At 42.3% G+C, this 23349-nt stretch overlaps 1 protein-coding gene across 6 annotated transcripts in view; it reads left to right on the top strand.

The window, feature by feature from the left end:
- Positions 1-23349, top strand: part of SEMA5A (semaphorin 5A) — a 451159-nt gene that overhangs the window by 87841 nt on the left and 339969 nt on the right. For 5 of the 6 annotated variants that reach the window (XM_024578532.4, XM_053913861.2, XM_071219710.1 and 2 more), the window contains exon 2: positions 13771-13865. The exons of the other annotated variant lie outside the window; for it this stretch is intronic. The gene's annotated coding sequence lies outside the window, so the exon portion shown is untranslated. The remainder of the gene's footprint in view (positions 1-13770; positions 13866-23349) is intronic. 6 annotated transcript variants of the gene reach the window in all.

The raw sequence follows: 23349 nt of genomic DNA, 5'->3' as shown, positions 1-23349 counted from the left end.
CAAGAGCTGTGAGGCCACCAGGAAGCCAGAAAGTGAGAGCCGTGGCCCTTTGCATTATATGGCACTTGTAGATTGCTTGTTTTGGTTTTGAATGTTCAGGATCTCCATGTACTAAAAGTGACTCGATTAGATTATTAGACTTTACTTGACTAGAAAAAAACCCAGTATTCGCTGTTCTGTACCAGGTTAACTTCTCCTCTTTTATATGCTGTGTAGCAAGAAAACACTTCCCTATTCAATGCATGACAGATGAGAATGTGTCAAAGGGGCCATGTGTGACGTGTGTGCGTATTTGAAAGTTCAAGTTAATAGCTTGGGTTGTCAGGAATATATTATCTCAAGTGTAATGAGACCCAATCAACTCTTTAGACTGTAATCGTCCCTTAAATAGAGGGAGCGGGAATCACTATCAGATGCAGCAGACGGGGGTCTGGTTCACATTACATAATGAGAGCTCTGCAGAGCCCTGCCAGCTAAAGTCAGAGCCTGTATTCGGCCAGCGACCTTGCCTCTGGCTCGTCATCCCTGATGCCCGCTAATTGTTCGGATTTCTGTTTCTGAGGGGGTCTAATTTTCACCGTAGGATGACTTCAGAAAGGTCTCTCCCCATGGTGTGGTTCATGCCAGACAGCCAGGCACCGGGAGCCCTGAGGTTTGCAGCTAGCGCACGCTCTGCCGGAGCAAGAGGGCTGGAATTTTGTGTTTCAGGAGTGGTCCAGGAGCTTGTGCCTTTTTGAGTTTCTGTTGCCTGACTCCCAGTGGTGGTTACTCCTCTGTGTAGAATGCACAGCATTCATGCAGTTTTGTAGCCCATCCACCTTCACGTCAGACAGCTTCGGGCTTTCCTGTGCAGAGCTGGGGACTCTGCTCTGACATTTTATCTGTGACTGGTGTCTTCCGGTGTTTACAGTGCACCCTCATTATTCATGGTACTCAGGCTTTATCTGGATAGTCACAGCAGACTCTGAAGGAGCTGAGCCATTGCTCCTAGCGAACATGGCAGGTTAAGTTGCTGGGAGCCTCTGGCCACAATGTCTTCATCAACCCATCGATAAAGAACCTCATTCTATGTGTCTTTCTGTTTAAAGGCATCTTATTTAATATGTGGTTGATTCATTAGCTTGGAACTCACAGCCAACAGCACATTTTGGGGTTACAAATAAATTTTAGCAAGTAGGCGGGTTCACAAATATGAAATTTGTGAATAACGAGGATCGACTGTATTTTCTTTTGCTTCCATGAATATCAGGTCCCACATGAAAGAGTCATGTCTGGAGTTATTCAACCCCTTTGTACTCTGAATCCAGTAGGTGAAAAGTAGATGTTTAACCTTGTTCTTGGAGGTTGCAGCATCATGGGTGGGAGACAGCACAGGATCTGAGTCAGCTTTCAGGACAGGCCTTCTCGCTGGGTGATGAATTAGACCCCTTTGGAATCTTTCCTGCCTGTCCTGCTGATGGCATCATTGAACCTGGACCTCAGTGCTTCTGCATTAACCTGGAGGGGAATAGTGTTTGCAGCACTTTTGTAATAAATAACACCTTGAATGACAAGCTGGTGAAGAAACTACATACATTTATGCAGCAAGATGAGAACAGCCATGGCTGTTTTACAATGTAACACTGCACCTCTGGTATCTCCTTTACAATTCTGTTCAGGGAGTGTGTGGCTGTGAGCTAAAAGAAAGTTTTGTTTGGTTTGGGGTGAAGAGTGTGGCCTGATTTGTGGGCTCCCACCATAACTTCTTTTAACGTGGCTGAGAAACTTCCCTCTGAAAAACAGCGCCAGCCCCTGTGCCCTGGGGGGCACACTCTGGGGTGGGGCTGGAATAATCGGGGTGGGGGGGATGCATGGGTGTGGATTGTCAAGTGCAACACATGCTTGCTGAGATTGACAGCAGTGTCTCCCACACGCCGCCCCTGCTGCTGCTGCCCCCTGTCTAGGACTCCGGTGCAGCAGCTTGCTCTGGGAAGCATGTGCTCCTCGACAGCCGTATGTCTGCCAAAGCAAACTGGGATTGAGGAGGAGGGGGGCTCCCTCTGGTGATTTCAGTCAGAATAAAGATGTCTTCCAAGCAGTGACAGTTTCTGGAGTGAATGTCCTTGAGGAAGGGAGGCACATGTCATTGTAACTTCTCCACCCTTCCTTTCTTGAAAGGTCTGTCATAGCGTCAGGAGCCCCAGGAGCGCCCATGCTGAGCTGCAGGGCTGGCCGGTGGACATGAAGCCAGTGGAGAAGGCGAGGGAAGGGGGTGAAGGAGAGTCTGTTTCTGCGGCCAGTTTACCATTTGACACCAGATAGACTAGATGTAGGGTAAAACCATTAAACTATTCAGAAATCCATCATGATTAGTAATTTCTATACTTCTGCTCTCCAGCAGAAGTTCAGATGGGACCATCATCGTACTTGGTGTTCACACCTTGCCAGGTGGAAGTGCCTTGTCTGAAAGGAGGAGACCCGGTTCCCATCCTTGGCTGAGAGAAGAGGATGGGGACGTTGACATCTCCCAAGGTTTACTGCACAGGGAGATCATGAAACCTGGGCCATTTCTGACCTTCCCTTCCATATCTCGGGAAGACTGTAATCAATTTGCATCTTTTTAGCTTCTGCTGAAAGACTCCTTTGTGCCCTAGAATATGAAAATAGGAGAGACCCAATTTGAAGGGCATGAGTAGTTTTCAAAAGAATATGCCCATAAGCATCGGATCACAGCATCAAATTATGTTTTGGTGGTTTACCTTAGGAGTCCTTGAGGAAAGCAGCTGTCATCCAAATTTCATGTCACTTTTCTGATGTATAGCTCTTTTACAGTATTTAGGAAGGGACGTGACTTGAGAAACTGCCAGGAAATAACAGATAGCTATGGCCCTTCTTCCCAGTGCCATCCCAGGCATGGGAAGAAGTGAAGGGCCAGCAGCGCAGGACTTTTTGTTCCAAATATAATAATAAAGGGTCTTATCACTTCCCCCACAATGCTGTCAGCTGTCCACTTGAGTGAGGGGTTTTGTTTATGGTTGAATTTCACTGGAGTTCTCAGTGACTGCTGCAGTGATAGGACAGCTTGTGACGAGATGACAGTTTCTCTGACGGGGTGTGTGAGGAGACAGAGACAGACTTGACATTAGCACTCCGCTGAGCTGCTGCGTGTCTGCTGTCCGAGAGAAGGGACGTGGATAAGAAGCCGAATGTGACAAGAGCATCTTAATTTAACACTTGAGTCAGGTCTGTGTATTGTTGTCATTGGAGTTCATTTTCTGTGTCATCGCTTTGTCGTCCACACTACAGTTATACAGGCCTTTCCTAAGGCTCTGGATTTAATTGCTAGGCTTACTGCTCTCAGGAAGCAACATCATCATTTCTGTAGGCCTGAAAAGTGGTTGATGAAAATAAGTGTGAACTAACCAAGTAAAAAAATAAACTAATTATGTTGAGATTAAAATGCACATTTTGGAGTCAACCATAAAATGCCTCCAAGAACATAATGACTTTCTGGTGCTAAATTACCTAAAATGCTTCTAAGTTTCTAATCCGGTAAGCCTCATCATAATTTTATGTCCATTTTGGCCAGGGCACATACATGTTGTCTAAAGCCACACATGAAATAGAAAGCAGGACTGTGACAAAGGAGCTCCTTTAAACTTGTCTTTTCTCTGCACTTAACTGGGGAGAAAGGGCATAGGAGTGAGTAGGGAGGGATGCTCGTGACCAGGCAACCAGCCCAGGGTCAAGTGCTCTCAGGACACTGCTGTGTGAAGATGCTTGAAACCCAGGATTAGAAAGAGAACTGAAGCCCAGGAAGCAAAACTGTGGGTTTTGTTTTAACCAATGGTTGCAGAATTGCTATACGAGAAACATTCCAGGTCAAGGGAACATCATCAATTCAGAAACTGGAGGCCTGACATCTGTGAAAAACCGGTCGACTGAGGGAATTATTAGTGCAGACATGAGATTTACAAAGATAATGTTTACATTTCTAAAGAGTAAGCCTTCTCCTGACCAGTCACTGTTGGCGTCAGGTTGGCCTCGTTCTCCTGTCTTGACTGTGTTCACAAGAGCAGCCATCTGTCTGTGGGGACATCTGTGAGTATGCAGGGAGGTTCTGGATTGGGCAGGGGAAGTGGATGCAGCTTCCCCAGAAGGGCTGTAGAAGGATCCTTGTATCTGCCAATTGGCTTCATAAGCAAGAATAGGGGAGATTTTGCTGTTTGCCCAGGGGAGTCTGTGAACAATTTGGATTTTTTAAGAGTTTGAAGAGATGTTAAAAAAGGGGGGTGGGGCAAACCTGTCTGAGTAGCATCAGCAAGCTTCTAAGACCTGAAAACCGTCTAAAGAGATGTGGAAAGGTAATTTTATTTTGAGCAAAGATGAGATCAAGGCAAGCCTAGAGACTCAGGCCAGGAAGGTAGGATTTTCTCTCCTTAGGACCTTCCCTCCGGCACAGCATAGCCGGCATCCACCAGCTCCTGGCTGGGCACCTGCTGAGGGCCTGGCCCATTGTAGACCTGCAGGAGGATGGGGCAGCATCTCTTTCTAAACTAAACCACCAGGTGTAGTTTGCTTTATTTTTCTGGGTGATTTTGACTAATGTCAGATTAAACAATGTGACCTCAAATTGGAAGAGTCTCTCTAGAAGCTGACTTTTGGGTTGTACCCTAGTCTGTTCACATTTATGCAAACCCTGAAATCAAATGAAGGAAACCTCATCCAATGTCTTTCTTGAACATGCTTATTTATTTGCATGTTCAGGCCCTTGGGGATTCAAAGTTGAATATGACTTGTTGACTGCTCTTGACAGGAAAGGCCAGCAAATTCACCACAGAGAAATCCAGAAGGCGGGCCTCCATGTCCTGGTCACAGAGGAGAGGTGACTGTATCACAGGGGTACACCAGGGACACTGGATTTCAGAGAGATAGCAGGGATGTAGCAACAGTCTTAGGATGAACCACTTGGGTGACGAGGTCAATAAAATAATCTAAAGGGCAAGGAGTACAGAGTTCTGGATTCAGAGTCGTAAATAAACTTCATACATACCCCACGGAGGGAATTACTGTCTCAGTAGCTTATAAAATCAAAGGAAAAACCAAAACAAAACAATACCCTTGGTCAGTTTAATGCTGTTCATCCAACAAAGTGGAGGGTTGTTTTCCTGACAGTTTCTGAAAAGGAAACAAACCCAACCCCACTGTTGGGGGTGGTGGCAGACACTCATTCGTGGGTTCACCATGTCCGGACATCATCCTATGCGCTTTCGCTGTGTTACTACACTTGCTGGCAGAGTGCATCAGTGGAAAATAATGAAGCACCATTTTGCAAAACGTGGTGCATTTCAAAATGGTCTTGTTTACTTTCAGTTCAAAGGAGTGTGAATGTGGTGATGAGAGATGAACTGTGGCCCCTTTAATAATTGGCGAGCTCAGAAATTTCCTAAGATTATCCAGCACTCCTCTCCCAGGTGTGATGTTTTAGGTGCATGCTGTCCCTCATCTAGGACAGAGTGAGGTGTGCGGGTAGTGTTCGGCTGCTGGGCTGAAATTTTGAAGGGTGTGTGTAGGAACAAAAATGAAAGGAGGACCTTGGCTCTTACAAAGGAGAGGTCCTTTCCCCAGCAGGTTTGTACGAGGACACGCCCAGCCTTCTGGTTCCATTTAGCGAGTCGGATTTGATCAGATGTCTCCCTGATGGGGGCTGCGGGATAGGCAGACCGGCTTCATGACTAATCCAAGGCAGCTGCCACGGTTGTTTTTAAACATTAGGGAAGCTGTGCTGGCTCTTCGTGGGGAGGACGTGTCAGTACAGTCTGTGCTGAAATGGGTGACATGACTCATTGCCAAATGTAAAAAAAAAAAAAAAGAATCTTTTTATTCCCCTACTCATGTAAACACTCTAAACACAGCAGTGTTTATAGGAAGGTAATACACCATCTGGTTCAATGAGTAGTAGCCTATTTCTTATTTTTATCACTAATTTATATTGAGAGGATGATAAATAGGACAGGATTAGATTTCTGGTTATGACGCACAGTTAGTGATAAGGCTTCTGTAGTCTCAGAAGCATGAAACTAGTGCTTAGGGGGAATGGCTCACTCACTCACACGCTGAAACGCAAAGATGGGACGTGTCCTCTTTCTTCAGGCCTCGGTGCCCACCTCTGACGATGGAAGACCCAATAGGACACTGGGACTGAGTCAACGGGATTTAACAGTCTTTTATTTTTCATATCTTCAGAGAGACAAATGTTCTGAAATGACTTTAGAGTATTTGCTGGGTTTAAGCCAAAAAACAAAACTATAGTTTGACTTCTAAGTCCAACACAATTTGCTTGGTCCAGATCACCGTACACCATGTCAACCAGCAGCATTAGCATCTGGGCACATAAAATAAATTAAGTCATGGAAAACCCCGGACCGACACAGCCCCCTGAGCATGCTGGACTGGCTGTGTGTTTGTACTAATCTGATTGCCCTTAATAAGTTGAAGGAAAACATCTTTTCATTTCTCTGTATTGAGCTGGAGAGAGCATCCTCTGTAGCTAGAAACTTCTAAAGAAATCTATCTGTTCTTTTAGGAAGATATTTTTCTGAGTGATTTAACCCATTGTGATTTCACTGATAATTCATCATGAATTTCACCATCAGCCATCATTCCCACGATCAATAAGCCCCCTTTCTGCTCCATGCTCTCACAGCAGACCTTTGTCTTAGTTCAGCTTTATTCTGGGGAGGTGTTGCTTCTGGTTGTGGGTTTAACATGTGGCCTGTTTCCCCTTCCTATGCAATGACCAAAGGGCTGATATACGAACTCATCCTTCCTGTTTGCTTTAACAAAAGTTAAGGAATGATAGTAGTTACATAATTCTTTTAGAGTTAAATCTTAATCTTAGAATCTTGAATTTAGATCTAGAGTTACATCTTGACTCTTTTGTGTGGGCAAGCTACTGTTTATAAATTAAGTCTTGGCTAATGTGTTCTTCTGAATAAGCAAGAATTAAGAGACCACATTTTTCAAAAAGCCTCAGACACTCTTCTCTTTCCGGATATTGAGAATGTCGTCTGCAAAGGATGGATCAATTTAGCTGTCAGAATGAAAGCTGAGGGCCCAATTGTCCATGCAAATTGACCACTTGTGCAAGCGCTTCAGAATTGCCTACGTGAAAAGCGATCTTGCCCTTTGAAAACTGGGCACACGGTGGCGGAAATAAGAATGTAGTCACTCTTCACAGACCCCGGTGTCCCCAGAGAGCTGATTTTAGAAATTGCTCATTTTGAGCAGTTGATGATTTTTTGGCAACTTGTTTGCTTTTTTAATAAGTCATTTTTGCCCTCTTTCTTTCCCCTCTGCTCCCATGTCTCTTAGCAGTTCAGAACACATCTCGTTGTCTGATGAGGGGGTACAGGGCTAAAAAAGTATTTTACCAGCTTTATATTCCAGTTAATACATTGTTTCCAAGGTCACCAATTCTGGCCTGCTTTCTATACTCAACAAAGGGTAATCTACACAAAGACTGAATGGGAAACAATTGGGTTTCTTTCTTCCCAAATGTTGTTAGGATTAGTCAACACTTAGAGAAGTAAAACCCCCCAGTTTCTGCCTTTCCTTTCTGTAGGTCTCAGCTGTGCTTCATATTTCTAAGGCATCACATTTCACAGTGACAACTAACTGATGGAGAGAAGGGTCTCGGGTGGGTCTGGATGTGCAGGCTCCAAGTGGGAAGCCCATCTTTCTTCCTGGTGCATCTTCCTCTTGGATACAGCTTTCAGAAGTGCCTGCTCTTCTGCTAAGGAGGGTGGGATTTGCCTCTGCTGGTCTCAGAGCCCAAAGATTGCATCATTCAATGACCCAAATGTGAGGCTTTGTGTTCCCGTGTGAGGACACACTGTCCCTGAAACCTCAGCCATCCCTGGTGCTGGTCTCCATGTGTTCCTACTTGGGGCCTAAGATAGCCTGAGATTCAAAGAGGGAAGTTGTGACATGTGGCACTTGTCCTTTTTAAATGTACAGGAGATAATTATCAAAGAGATTCTTTATTAAATGATCTTGACCAGTATGTGGCATTATTGTACAGCAAATAATTAGTGGGTTACTAATCATTTCTAATTTAGGGGAAAGGTATTCCAAAGGGTGAATTCCTTGAGGACAGAGCCCTTCCATGTAACCATGGCATTGTGCCATACATCCTGTACTTCACTGGGATGCAGGAGGAAGTGTCTTATTGGCCATATACACTGATACATGAACTAAGGCAAAACATTTATTTACTTTTGGCAATAGTTACAGCTCTCAAGAACTGTCTTTTAAATGTCCCCCACCCCATGTATTTGTTTTGTCACACATTTTTTGTGTGTAAGATTGCTAACTTTCAAAAGCCACAACTATTTGCACTGATGTTTCCTTATGGAAACGTTACTCAATGTAGATGCTTTTTTGGCAGGGAATCCGCAGGCTAGCCAGTGCAGGCCAACCTGGGGGTGAAGAAACGCCTGCCAAACAGAAACCACCCTAAGTGGGGCCCCCGACATCACATCCCTTTCTAACCCTGCTCAGCATTTACCCATCATAATGTCAAACAGTGTTCAAAGTTTAGATGGGGCTATTGAACAAATCAACAGACCTATATTTAAAAAACAAACAAAGAAAAAATACGGCTTCAACTTTGACTCCCGACCTGTCTTGAATGTAACGTGGTCAGCAATCTTATGTTTGGGGTGATCAAAATGCTCCCGCTCCGTGGGCCCAACTCTGATCCTCAGCAGCGTCGACTGGAGCAGAGGGACCGGAGGCTGCTGGAGGCACTTACAGGACCCACCTTTTCCATGCACTCTCTTCACCAACCTCGAGCTTCTCCTGTTCCCACTGTTGTCTTGCTTGCTGGCATTTTTGCTCAGGAATGTGGGGGCGGCTAGAAGCAGAGGCTCCCTCTCCTCCTTGTCTGGAGCCCAGCCTTTATGTCCTTAAATGTTTGCACCTTTCCAGAGTACCCACCTCTCTCTTCAGGCTGCTCCTCCCTCCTTTTCTCATGCACCCTTCCTTCCCTTTCCATGGTCCCCTCTTCTCTCTCTCATTTTTACTTTGCTTTCTTACTCTGTTCTTCTTGCCAGCACTTCGTTTTCTTGAACGGCTGGGGGTTTCTGATAACCCCCCAGCCTACAAGAGCCCACCTTTCTTTCAGGCAGCATCTTTATTTAACCTGAATGTCCACTATGATTTCTTCAAGTGCCTTTATGATTTCTTTAGTGAGGCACAGACATTTGGAGGGAACGACAGAACAGTCAGAGGTGACAATGCCGGAAGAGCAAAGTTAGGGATTGTGTCAAAAAGGGGAATAGTACGCACAGAGAATGAACAGATAGCCTGCACCCCCACACACCTCTGAGTGATGGATCCTTTAGACAGTTCCTCCTGACTGAACCCGGGACATTGGACCAGTGAGCAAATGACAATAATATCCTGTACTATTTTGAACTTTGATTCTTAGTGAGAAAATGCTGATTCTTGTTTATAGTATTAAAGTTCAAAGACATTCATTCCTCATACAGCACAAGCTCAGTTTCTTGACTGTTTCTATACAACTAATGTTTTACAGAACTAGGCTATGATTTATAGTCTTTTTAAAAAAAGTATTTTAGAATCTAAATTCTCTTGGGGAGCTTCGTGCCCCCGGTTTCTCCCCTTCCGACCTGTCTGTCCTCTGCAGAGCTGCTGTATGGATTCTCCTAAACACCACTCTTGCCTTGGCCTTCTGCTGAGCCCTCAATGATGCCTTCTCCCCTTGGGCGAAGTCTCATCTCTTTCTCTTGTTCGTGTTCCCTAATGATTTGCTTTGTCATAAAGCAGCTCCTTTGAGCCTTTGTCCCACTTGGCCATGGCTGGATGGAGTGTGTCTCAGGGGCCACCTTGCTGGTCCACACATTCCTGATGCTGCCCCTCCATGCCCCTCGGCCTCCCCTTGGAACCCACTGTCTTTGCTTCCTTGTCTTCCTCCACAAACTTGAGCGTGAGACCAGCTGTCCACCTATGATTCCTGCTGCACCCAGGTGCTGACTTCGCAGAGTTGCTTTGCTTCACCTGCCCCAGTTCGGTCCTTACTCCTTCGAGCTCCTATCTCAGGTGGCCCCAAGACTGGGGTTTCTGTGAATTTACCTTCCCTAGGGGCGGGACCAGACATTCATGCTGCGACTCAGCATGGCTCTGGCCACCATGGCTCTCCCTTTCATCCAAGGATTCTCGGGGTTTCCTGTCTGATCTACCATTTGCTCCACTTGTAATGTACCCCACTCAAATAATCTTCCTAATATCCTACCCATCCCTCAAAGTCCAGATCACATTTCTCTTCTTCCAGGAAGCTTCCCCTGACTCTTCCACTTGGAAGTAACCTCCCTTTCCTCAACTTCATAGCTTTACTGAACTGTGTAGCACACAAATCAGACAGTGCCTGGTGTGAGCTACTAAGGACATTGTTGGTTCTTGCTTTGTCTTCTACCTGCTTGGCCGTGGGGTGTGCTGTGTATGGTGGTTCACTGACCTCTAGACTGATGACGATATGTCTGTCAAACTCCACAGTCACTGGTAAAATTCTTGGAAGCTGGGAAATCCTAGTCCAACAGGTCATGCTTTTCTTAAACCTGCCCTGGTGGGGCTTCTTTCCACTCCTCCTCTAAATGTCTTTATGGTGCCAGGTGGTCTCGTCCATTTTTATTTTATTTCTTCTGATTTTACTGTCATTGGTTTCTGAATTGAGCTAATGAGACTGGCTTGAAATTTTAATTTCTCTCATGTATCTGTAGGATAATGGACACCACTCAGCTGACTTTTTTGATCCCCAGAGAATGTTTAAATCCACATTTTTTCCTCATTCTGAGTAGAATGGGCTGGGGGAAGGTTGCATATTTTAGCAAAAAGGCATGTGTTGAGGATACTTAGTAAGTTGTAACTGATGTTTAAATTTTATTCATGCAGTTCAGTTTAGAGACAATTTTAGGAGCCTGAGAAGGTGGCTATTGGGTAATTCTGGGGATGGTTTATCATTTGTAAATCACAACGCCTTGCAGGGGGCTAGTTCTGCACAAGCGTGTGTCTAGGGTGGGTTTTGGGGGGCAAGGCTCTGATTGAGAATTATGACACAAAGGAGTTTCTGCCAAAGATGATACTAAGGTAAAAGAGAAAAGAATAAAAATAATATGGGATTGAGTCAAATGGAGACATTTATGTGTTAGTAAAACACAAGCAGTTTCTTATTTAATGGGTAGTTAAATATCCATCTTAAAATATTTCACTCTCCAGGCTGAGGCCAGCCTCTGGGGCTTTGTCGTTTCTACATCTAGTCCATTTTCTGGCAAATATGCCAGTGATTTATGGTTTATACATCAGCTAAAAGTGTGACCTTACAGGGGAGGATGGGTTAGTTCAGCCTTCAGACTTGATGGGGTCATTGTTTGTGACTTTAATTTAGCTCCCATTCAAGGTCACTGCTTTGTTGCTGTGATTGCTGCTCATACGTGTGAGTGTTGTATTGAGTGACGTATATACCTCTAGAGGCTGGAATTCCTACCTGGACAGGGGTGGACCTTACGGAGCAGAACATCCTGATGCTGTTCACTGGCTTTCTTGCCCCAGGGTGGTAAAGTGTTTTTTTTAATTGTTGCTATAAATACCGGTATAGTGAAACCTTTCAGGGTGTATTATTTGCTCAAATCCTGCTGTTGGAACTGATTTTTGGTTTAGACATCAGATTCTAGAGACTGTTGTATTGTCCCCTTGTCCCCTGAGTCCTGTGAATTCTGTGCTCGGCATTTCGTCATCACTTGAGTGTTGCCTTTTCACAAGGAAGAGGCCTAGATTCAGCGGGATGTTCTCTTCCTGCAGTATTTGTTGTCTGGTTGCATCAACGATTCTGAATTCTCACAGCGTCCTTTTTGGCCTCGATCTGCTTTGCTGTTTAAGAGTTGGCCACCCTCTGCAGGCCTCACTCTTGGATGTCCTAGCGAAGAGGCCTCATCAGCTAATAGATGACCTCACTGGGGGAGGAGAGGAAAACTCAGCCTCCAGACCTAATTATCAGCCCTGTGTTTAATTTGATTCTGACACGTGGGAGCTGATTGAAATCTCCAGGTATTCATGGCAGCAATCAGTGGATCTGTCCAACTTTATTACTTAAACTTTGATTAAGATACAAACAAATACAAGGAAATTTTAGTACTTACTATAAAACAGATTTTGGGGCTCTAGAGAGAAAGTTGGTTTATTCAAACATGCTGTTTAATGAAAAAGTCTCAACTAACATATTTGTTGCCTCACCCACAGGAGATATTAATGGTGTTGTAACAAAGAATTGGCCGCTGCTAGGAATTTTTTCTGGGCTGAGGATGCCTCCTTACCTTGGGGAGAGCTCTCTTACCCTCTTTTGGCCTCAAGGATCTGCATCTGTGCCTTCTCCTTTCCAAAGGATGATGTCACGAACTTTCAAAGGCTCTGTTGGGACCACATCAGGATCCAGGACGCTGCAGTGTGTCAGTGCACCTGGGCTGTGGGCGCCTTCTTGGGCAATTCTGAATGTGTTGCTTTGGATCACCTCCATGCCTCCCATGAACTAGCCAAAGGCACCTCCTGGAGATAGCAGCCACTTGGAGAGATAATGTTACCTAGCTACCGCCCTCTGACCTCTGAACTGGGGGACTTCAAAATTGCTCTTTAGCAGATATAAAATTTTATAAAATAACAGATGCTGTAGTTCGGTTTATTTTCTGCAGGCAGATGGCTTTTAGATAATTACTGAAGGAGAGGGTGTGGGAATTATTGCATAGAGGAATAGCCAGAATGTTCCAGAATGTTCTGGGAAGTTCTCCTTTTCTTGTCATCGTTCTCAGCTGCTGCCTAAGTGTGTTGGATAGGCAACATCAGTGTGTTTCAGGTTTATGGCAGCCAGAAGCTGCAAATTTGGGAGAGTAGAAGGAAACTGTGAAGAAGGATAACAGAAAGTGTGAGCCCTGAAGTGCAGTATTGGAAGGCACAGGTGTCTCTAACTAACAATGGACACATTTCCCTTATAAATAAGAAACGGGAAGAGACCCATTTCCTGGAACTCATGGCTCTAGGGAGGCTGATGTTTTGTGGTAGACTTTCTGTCACACAACAGCCTCAAGTTTTCAGGATTTTCACATGTTAGGATTGGATGTCTTGCTTTGGTTTTCATAAAGTGAATCATTTTTATGGCTTATAATTTTTTTCCTATAAAGTTTCACATTGTGCATCAAATAAATTAACATGTAAATAAAAATACAAACTCAAATTTTTGGTATTAGTTTAATCTACAACTTCTGCCTTTAATCTTCTACTTTTAAAATGTATTACTTAGAATATTGTATTCCAAAAAAAAGGCCTGAAAGAGCCATGATAAAATGGCTAAATTCGCACAGTCATCTGACTTTGATGTTCAAACTGCTTCACGTAATTAAATGGGCTTGACATGATGGCCCTTTCCATTGTTTTATGTTGTTCCCTGAGATTTGTCTTCTTATGTTAACAGTTTTCAAATTTTTATTTCTCCTTTTCTGAAGACGGAAGTTTATCGGTTCACAGATGTTAATTAAGCCAGGACTGTCCTATCTGTCATTTTTAAGCCATCTTGTGTCACTCTATTTTAAGTCTTACATACCTAAAGCAGCTTAATCTGGCTGTGCATGCTCTAATGGAACTTTCTAGAATTGATAAGCAATGACCACAACATCTTTTAAACTGGGTAAATAAGATGATTTTTTTTTCTTTTCTTTCTTGCAGTGTTGGTGTGTGAGAGTTGGGCTTGAGTGTGCAGATGGCTGTGGATTTTTAGTGTGATACATGATCGAAGAAACGCTCCACGCTTTTCCTCCTTGGTAAGTCAGACATCTAGGTGGGAAGTGAAGGATCCAACAGTGTTGTACATTCAGACACTGTGATAGCTGATGAGCTTCACTTACCTGTGCTGTTAAAATGGCAGTGAGTGGGCAAGCTTTCAGAAAGACAAATCTTCTTTATGGCAAAACTATTGTGGGCTAACCCTCACTCAGGAAACCCAGAACCTTGACAGGGAGCCATGGACACCGCATTCTCTGGCCCATGGTGTGCTTGTCCACATGGCTTCAGTTTTATCTTGCACCCCATGCATACTGCTACCTCTACATGTTAGGGGCAAACATGCAATTATTTTGGGCTATCTGATAATTATGTTGCACAAAAGCGTTCTGGTATCAAATCTCCCTCTTTTATTACAAGCAAAAGCAGATGTTTACAAGACTCAAGGTTGAACAGGGTTGACATACTTACATCATGGGATAACATGGTGCGTTCTTTGCCACATGCATCAAATAAGGTGATTTTTTTAGGGGGGGGTGATTTAACTTTTTCTTTCAAAAGCGTACTGACACCTTAAGGCCCATTTGACCCTCTACAGGTTTTTATCTAGAAAGATGGGCAAATAAAAACCAATTAATTGGTGTTTCTTTAAGGAGTTTAAGCAGGGAAATATTCTGTTCATTCATTCATTCATTCGTTCATAGAAATAAATAATTGTAGCAAGTCTGTGAGCCTGATGTAGCAGAACTTTTGGAGATAATGCCTTTTTCAAGAGCCACTGGTCTCTATGTACCGTACTTGTTCTGTGAGTAATGGAAATGCATGCTTCGCTTTAATGTTAATAATATAAAACATAAAATTATGATTATAAAAGAATGAAAAGCTATATATGGTACTTTATTAACTGGAAAAAAGAAATTGCAGAGTCATATATTTAATATAATCCTATTCATCTTAAAAATATATATACACAAACGTACAAATGTATACTCTCTACCCACAAGTCATGTGTATTATAAAGTCTACCAGAATATATATCAAAATATTCTGAATTGTAAATAAATTTACTCTGCAATTGAGAATGTTGGCATTTTATGATCCTTATCTTCACTATCTAAAATTTTCTATTTTGAAGTTTAGAATCTGAAAGAATGAAAAAAATAGAATAAAATAGTGAATACTGATTATAGAAAATACAGGGTGGAGCAAAAGTAGGGTTATGGTTGTGAGTATGTGAAACAGAGTTTATTCTTATGTTATTAGTTATTAATTATATTATTTTCCATATAAACAACCTACTATCGCCTCACCCTGAGTGTAAAAGAAGGGCAAAATTCACCCTTAATCACTCCACCAAAGACAACTGCTGTTGGCATTTAATGTAGTTATTTTTATAGTATATTAAAAAAAGATTAGTAATTTACAGAGTTTGCATTAATACGAGACATAAAATTTTATATACTGCTTTCACATTTGTTATGACATATTATACTCCTATATTATACATATATGATAATACTGCTATATTATATTACTTCTATATTATACATGTATGATAATATAACATGTTGAAAATTATTAATGACCCTCATTTATGCATCGTACTATTCTATCATGTAAAGGCACTGTAATGTAATTTCCTGCTTCTTTTCTGCTGGACATACATATTGTTTCTAATTAACAAAAATAACAGACAGTGTTGACACGGTCACAGCAAGCATGAGCGTCTCACACCTGATTCCAGTCCCGCCTTCCAGCTTGTTGTAGGTCGCTCTGTCTCCCACCTTGTGAACAGCAGAAATTGGGTGAGTGCGGTAGATGTTTTATCAGCAACAGCAGCTGTGACTGTAAAGTTTTCTTTAGTTGAAGATTAGTTCACTGCATTAGAATAGCTGTAGTTGATTTACTATTTCAAAACCAAGGAGGTTTAATAAGGCTGCTAATTGGCTTTGGAAAGTGTTGCAGATATTTATATGTCAACAATACTGTGCAAGAGAGTTCACTTTACTAAAACTTCACTGAGTATCATCATTAATTATTTTGTCAATTTGTTAGTATTCCTTTCCTTTTATATGTGCCATTGTTTACTCATTATATTATTTGGTTGATTTATGTGATTATTAGTCATTACTTTGAGAAAGTATGTATGTGTGTATGTGTGAGAAACACATGTGTGTGAGGCAATTGTTTGTTTTTATTTTATACTTGCTGAGCTGAGATACAGAATTTTTATTACAGATTTAATAGATTTTATTTTTAAGAATATTAATTCTTTGTTGTATTTTTGCCTCCACTTCATTTGCTTATCAACTGTAAAGCTTTATCCTTTTAAATTTAAAGAAGTTCAGTATAGTATTGGCAGATTTTTAATAATTATTTCAACCACTGCTTAGAAAAATAATACATTTTTCTTTACTTTCTACTTATTAAATATGCTCATTGAATATACTCAGTTCTTTAATTCAGAAAACAGTTCAGTTATATGAGAATACACATTGACTTTTGTGCTTTTTCTCACGGCTTTTTTTCTGCCTCTGTTCTTTCTCACTAAGAAAAATCAATCTTCAATTTTAGTTTAATGAGCATGTTCAGATGATTAAAATATTTGTATGAATGAAAGATCTCAGTTCATTCTACAGAGATTAAATTTACGGTGGAGAACTGAAACTTTTTAATTCTTTTATTTTCTTTTGATTAGGAAAGAGAAAGGTTAACTTCTGCATTTTGAGATATGCTACACCCTTTACCTATATTTTTAACACCCACCTTTAATATATTTTATTTAATAGTACTTAACCCATTATGTTGAATGTTAATAAATCATCATCACAGTTCTTTTCCTCTCATTTTATCCTTGTACCTAATGTTCGGTGTTTACATTTTGTGTTATGTGGTGTGTCTGGAAGACCAAGGCAATGCTGGTTAAATCATGTGATGTATAACTTGACGTCCTCACTTGTTGAGGTTAGTGCCCTCACCTAAAAATATCAGTTACGATGTTCCTGCAATAATGGTTTCACAGTTCATAAGTTCCAAAAGGTAGCGAATTAGCTAATTGCTCTTTCTCAGTTGGAGGTTCTCCTGGGTTTGGACAAATTGAGCCACAACTCGGTTATCCATGTATACCTTTCTTGGTTTTCTGGACTTCTTGGCTGTAAAATAAGGAAAGTAAGAGGACATCGTTTGAGATGGGGAATAGGCAACGAGAAACCAGACTGAGTTTCTGGAGACAGAAACTACATGTGAAAAAAATATGCTTACTGACTTGGTGTTTTAGTAGCTGACACCATGCTGACACACAGGAATTTCATTTTATCATATTTGCTGTTCATTTTTAGGCATATTATTGATACGAGTACATCACTTGCTTAAACACGCTGTGTGGTTGTATTGTGGGGTAAAGATTTAGCCTGTCATTCTTAATAATGTCAGAAATACTGAAGCTGTGGACTCCACTCTTTATTCCTGCCCTGTTTATTGGCTACTCAGCCTGATGGAAAACCTCTGTGAGAAGATCTGGAAAGGCCTGTGCAGACCTGATCTGTTGTGTCATGTGTATTTCACTTTGCATGGGTCAAGTTCACTGACAGGAGGGTTGTCTGTTCCCATTATCCACATTAGGATGCACTGGAATTTCCATACAGGAAGGTTTCCCAAACCCTTGCTCTCAGTCCATCTGTTTTCTTCTATATGGGATTTTGACCTTTCGTTTTTTTTTCTTTTTTCACTTGTTTTAGTGAGTATCTGCAAAGTATGTTATTGTCTTGAAGGTTGCTGGCCTTATGAGTACTATAAATATTTGTAGCTCACAGATGGTTGGGCAAGTTCAGAATCCATTTTCTTTCCCTCATTTCGTGTCTAACTCAGGCTGGGCATGGCGTGTGTGTCTGTTCATTCTCAGACACCATTAGAGGGGCACGTGTGTGTGCGGTTAATTACTTGGATTTGAAGATTTACATGCGCTTACAAGGAAACTGCCCCCTCAATTAAACTGTGCATGAGATCTCTTTTGGCAGAATTTTCGGAAGGGCATGAAACTGACCGTGCGTTTGGATTTGGGGTTTTTCTAGGGGACCTGGGGTTTTCCTGCATTGTGGTCTGCAGAGTGGAGTGTTGGAGGGGCTTTTAGAGCTGCAGGGCTGCCAACTCAGTCAGTTCCTGTTTCGTCCACTGGGGCTTTTCATGCGATTTTCATGTATGTTTGTGTCTCTTTTAGCCTCACAGGGCACACAGGGATCAGGGTCATTTTGTTTCATTTGCTTTTGCTCAAAGTTTGGATAGTAACCACTACTGGTTAAACAGAAGCAGAAAAAGCAAAGGTTGGAAAGATGGTCAGGAGATTCTGGGAAGTGAATACCACCACAATTTCATACAACCAAATCTAAGAATAGCAAACAGATCTTACATTTTTAGTGTGGAGGATTTCTGGGGGTGCCTCTCAGTTAATTTGCCATAGCTCAGACTTTTTTGGGTGGTGGTGACTGCCCCGCTTATATAGCTCAGAGCTCAGACACCTTTTGAGGACAGTCCCCCTCCCTTCCACAGCAAACCACCTCCTTGCTGCAGTGATGTCGGGAAGACGAGGCGGCTGCCTACTGGCCCGTCACACATTCCATCCCGTGGCCACTCTGACTAATCCTAGTTGAGGCCTCAACTCCAGCTTAGGCACCGATATCCCATTCTTAAACAATTAATTCTTACCTTTTTTCCCCCTGCATCATCATTTTTTGTTTTCCCTTCTCTACTGAATCTTTGCAGTAGGAATGCAAACATCTACCATCCTAATAAAATGAACTGTTGACCCTCCAGTTCCTTCATCTATAACTCACTTCTGTCCTCTTCACAAAATGACTCCTTAAAAATGCTTGCTTTTGTTAGTTATCCTTCATTCCCGTGTTTCCATTTTCTTTTGAACTCATTTTGACTACTCATTCTATCAGTACTGCCTTGATAAGGTCACCAGTCACCACCATGTTGCTCAATCCAGCGGTGGAGGCTCAGTCCCCACTGCGCCTGAGAGTCATAGTTGGCAGCATCCACGCAGTACAGCGGATCTCGCACGCCTTCTCGTAGCCCTTTCCTGTCTGGTTTCAGGACACCACGTTTCTTTCCCACCATTCCCACTCTTTGTAAGATTTCTACCCCCTCCCCTCCCCGCCCCTGGGGCACTCTCCGTGACAGCAGGGGTTTTGCTTGTTTTGATCACTGTACCATCTCCAAGTGTAGAGAGGGGCTAAGGCATAAAAAGCTGTCAATAATTATTTTTTTCATGGGTGGGTTAATGGAAGATGGATGGGTGGATCGATAGATGGATGGATGGGTCTTTTGGAATTTTTCAAACCCAGTGACAAAACTTTATTTTTAATTTGGACACAAAACTGGAAGTTAATGAGATCATTTACTAGACAATCAGAGTTTCGTGTATTTGGCACGATTTTCCCCATATTGTCCAATGCATGCATAATTGCCTGTTCACCCATTCTCAGCTCACACGTCACCTCCTCTACAGACCATTGTCCTCCCTCTTCATGATTGGACTAAGCAGGTTGCACCTTCTCTGTGTACCATGTATGTCTATTCCATGGTAATTTCAGGTTGGATTCTTTGTAGTATTTCTTTTGTGCACATAGTCTTTCCTCCGCATACAGTGAGGCCCTTGGCTTGACTGAGTTTATCTTTCCAGCACTTAACACTCTGGCACACAGTAAGTATCTGATATGTATGAGTTGGTTAATGAAGTGTTTCCAACTGAAATTTTATAAAACATAACTTCTTTAATGACCCTTGGCAGGGTGATAAAATGTACTCCTCTAGCCTTCTGATTGTGCTGCATTTGATTTAAGATGTTTATTTTTTCATTTTTTTCCAGTAATTCAATAATTAGACGTGCTGTAGCCATTGTAGACTATCCCCATGTCGTCCATCTGTGGCCTCTCACTCTGCTGCCTTTCTGAACAGTTTTTGGTGTTTGTCACGTGACTGAACATTACTCATCAAGACAGTAGGGAGTGCACAGCCTTTCCAATGTCTCTCTCTTTGAGCTGGTTGTCCATGAGCTGTACAGAGAACTGAAGAGCAGGGCAGAAGTAATGAAGCAGTGTGAAGACCCAGCCCCACTCGGTCCTCCCCTCTGTGGGGTTGGATGTCAACTCCTTCCTGGCATTTAACATTTCTGAGTGTGAGCATTTGGACTACTGTCAGTGTCGTGGGGGATTTCAGCGGTATCATCTCCAAGGAGTACATATTATTAAAAGTAAAAATAGCACAGCACAGCAGGACTGTTAGGGCATGGGGCTGAGCCAGGCTCAGAATGCTGAAGTCGTCCTTTCTGTAAATGAGATGTCTGGTGTGCACATATTCAACACTGATGTGTTAAGGAGTTCCTGCTTTACTGGGAGCACATTTCTGGATCAGTTAAATACATAGATAGATAGATGATAGATAGATAGATAGATAGATAGATAGATAGATAGATAGATAGATGTAGATAGATAAAAGAGACATTGACATAGGTATAAATGTAGATAAATATAGGTATAGATTTATAGATGTAGATACAGGCATAAACGGGTATATATGTGTACACAGATACAGATGTATAATATAGATAGGTATGTTTACAGACATAGATGATATAGACATAGAAATAGATATAGATATTGATAGCACTATTATTGGGACTCGTGAAGGTCACTGAAATAAATGTCTAAAACTAGACTAAAGTCTAGCTTTGTGGCTTAATTACGAAATTCTGGTAAATTAACTGATACCTGCTGAAGCAGCCACCTAATAGGGGAAGGTCTGAGCTCTGCAGCACCTTTAAAATCAGTGGTCTGTCACTAACTTGTCGCCACAAGCACATGTGAGCTTGCATGCATGCGTGCTCATACAAACACACACAGGCAGACACACATACACACACTGTTCATCAAACAGTGTAGTCGGCCACCGTTCTCATCAGCCATCCCTGAATATGTACCTGTGTCATGCTGACAGCTGTGTTCATGGCTGTGAGTGGCAGGTAGGAGGCATCCACAGGCCGGGCAAGCAGTAGGTGCCAAAGTGGAAGGAACACCCGCAGCGAGGCCTGTGTACAGCCACGCATTCCCACATCAGGGCTCATTCTAAAATACCATCACGGAACCCAGCACTTTTCCAGTGGGCAGGTCCGGTTCTTTTCTCCCAAGTAACTATGACTTTTCTCTATTTTACTGGAATTTCTTCCTTCTTAATTTAATTTGAGGCGTAGTTATATGCTAACTTTATCATTTCACTGCCATATTTTCTATAGAACTGATACATTTCTTTTCATAACTATTTTATGTACTGTGTTACAGTCTCCTAAGATTATTTCATAAACCAGGTATATAAATGATCTATGTAAAGTTTTTAGAAATTTATTCTGGAATGTCATAATAATAGCAATAATTAAAAAGTGATTTATGATGTTCTAATGTTCTGTGTTTATAATTTAAGTGTCTTGTATATAGTCTAACCTTGCCTCTTATTTTCTTGCTTAAGTTCTGTCTTTATGGAAGAACATTTACGAAGCAAGTTTTAAGCATTTCCTAAATGGTCAGATACACTTTCAACTAACATTTCTAACCACAAGTGCACGGTTTTTGAAGACTTTACTGATTTGGAGTCACTTCTTTTTCAGAACCCAGGCCAGTTCCCCAAGTGGAGACAGTGTAGCAGGGGTGTCCAGCCCGCGGCCCGCAGGCCACATGCAGCCCAGGATGCGCCCAATGCGGCCCAACACAAAATCATAAATTTACGTAAAACATTATGATATATTTTTTTGTGATTACGTGTCTCAATGTATTTAGTGTGTGGCCCAGGATAACTCTTCTTCCAGTGTGGCCCAGAGATGCCAAAATGCTGGACACCCCTGGAAAGTAGATCTCACTGTGTCACCTTCACCTACCTCTGTAGTCACCCTTGTTTGGATCTGAAAGAGGACTGGGACCAGTTCACCAGTAGAAATCATTTAACAGCCCCCTGTAATGTAGCAGTGATAATAGGAATTTAATAAAGATCTCCAACATTTCATAATATAAAACATTTTATAAACCACTGCTAGTGGTCTAGTAATAATTCATAATAATGGAGCCAATGATTTGAGTACATCCGGATTCCCAGGCACTGGTAGAACTGTTGTGCTTCTATCACTTTATCTTCTCAACGCCGTACAAAGCAGTGGAACCTAGACTTTCGAACTTAATTCATCCTGGAAAAATGTTTGAGCAGCGATTTGTTAAAAAACCAAATTTCCTTTGTCGCCTGAGAGACAGGTGACGGATCATGCAGGTAGCAGCGTGAAAGGGTTGTCGGGTGGAGAATTGACACCTGAAGTTTTTTGTTAGACAACCAAGACATTTTGTTCTGTGAACAGTTTGGTCGAGAACTGAATTGTTCGAGAACCAAGACTTTGAGAACCGAGGGTTGACTATATTATTCCCAGGTATGAGAAGAGTAAACTGAGGCATGGAAAGATTAAGAAACTTGCCAAGGCCACTCAGGTCACCTGGATGGCCAAGCCCAGTGGACACAACATAGTATCCAGCGTGTGTTTCAGCCCTTGTTTCCCTACAGGTCACCGAGGGAGCCCCCTTGGTGGAGTGTTACCGAAAAGAATTGTAAAGTGATAGAACCCACCTATTTTACACGTTACTACGAAATAATGCAGCTGTAGGGTTTCCAAAAATAGTGTCCTGGCTTTGTTTCACTGAGCTAGCAAATACTTTGAGGGTTGGAACTCACACTCACCGTGTAATTTTCTTGCCAAAAGCACATGATTGGTGGTCCATCTGAAACAAAAATGCCTCATAGACAAACATCTGTGTAAACCAACCGTGCCTCTGAAGCATCTCTTCCTGTACCTGGGTCACCAAGGGCTGGCGGGCACCCCAATTAATGTCTGATTGGAAACTGTGTTTCTATTATTGACGTTACACACTGACCACTTTTCCTGAAAATTTCAAGGAAAGTGACAAGGAGAAATAACCTGTGTCCTGCTCCCCCCAGTAGATATTTATTGAGCACACACAGTGGGTGACTTTCAGGCACTGGAGATTTACTGGCAAACAAGACAGGCTCCCAGTTCTCACAGAGCATACATTTTAGGTGGGAAAGTCAATCATAATGATTACATCAACATAAATAAGAACATTATCTTGTAGCGTAAGTCCTAAATGATAAGTGGTTAGAGACTTCAGATAGGGTTGTGTGATAGAGCGTGCATAGGTCAACTTGGATTGGCCTGTGCGTGGTGGGGAAGGCGAGAGTGATGTGAACTGAGGCAGTAGAGGTGGGCAAGAGTTACATTGTGTAGGGCTTTGCCAGGTCAGACTCAAAACTTGGGTGTTTATTATGGATATTGGGAAGCCTTAGGAGAAGCGGGGTGGAACAGGATTTGTTTGCATTTTAAAATTTTCATTCAAGTTGTCATGGTTACCATTGCAGAAATGGATTGTTGGGTAGCAGGAGGGGAAGCAGGAAGATCAGCTAGACATTCCTTGCAGG

This window comes from Desmodus rotundus, chromosome 1 (genome assembly GCF_022682495.2).
Source record: "Desmodus rotundus isolate HL8 chromosome 1, HLdesRot8A.1, whole genome shotgun sequence".
Taxonomy (NCBI): domain Eukaryota; kingdom Metazoa; phylum Chordata; class Mammalia; order Chiroptera; family Phyllostomidae; genus Desmodus; species Desmodus rotundus.
This window is presented reverse-complemented; position numbering and strand designations above follow the sequence as displayed.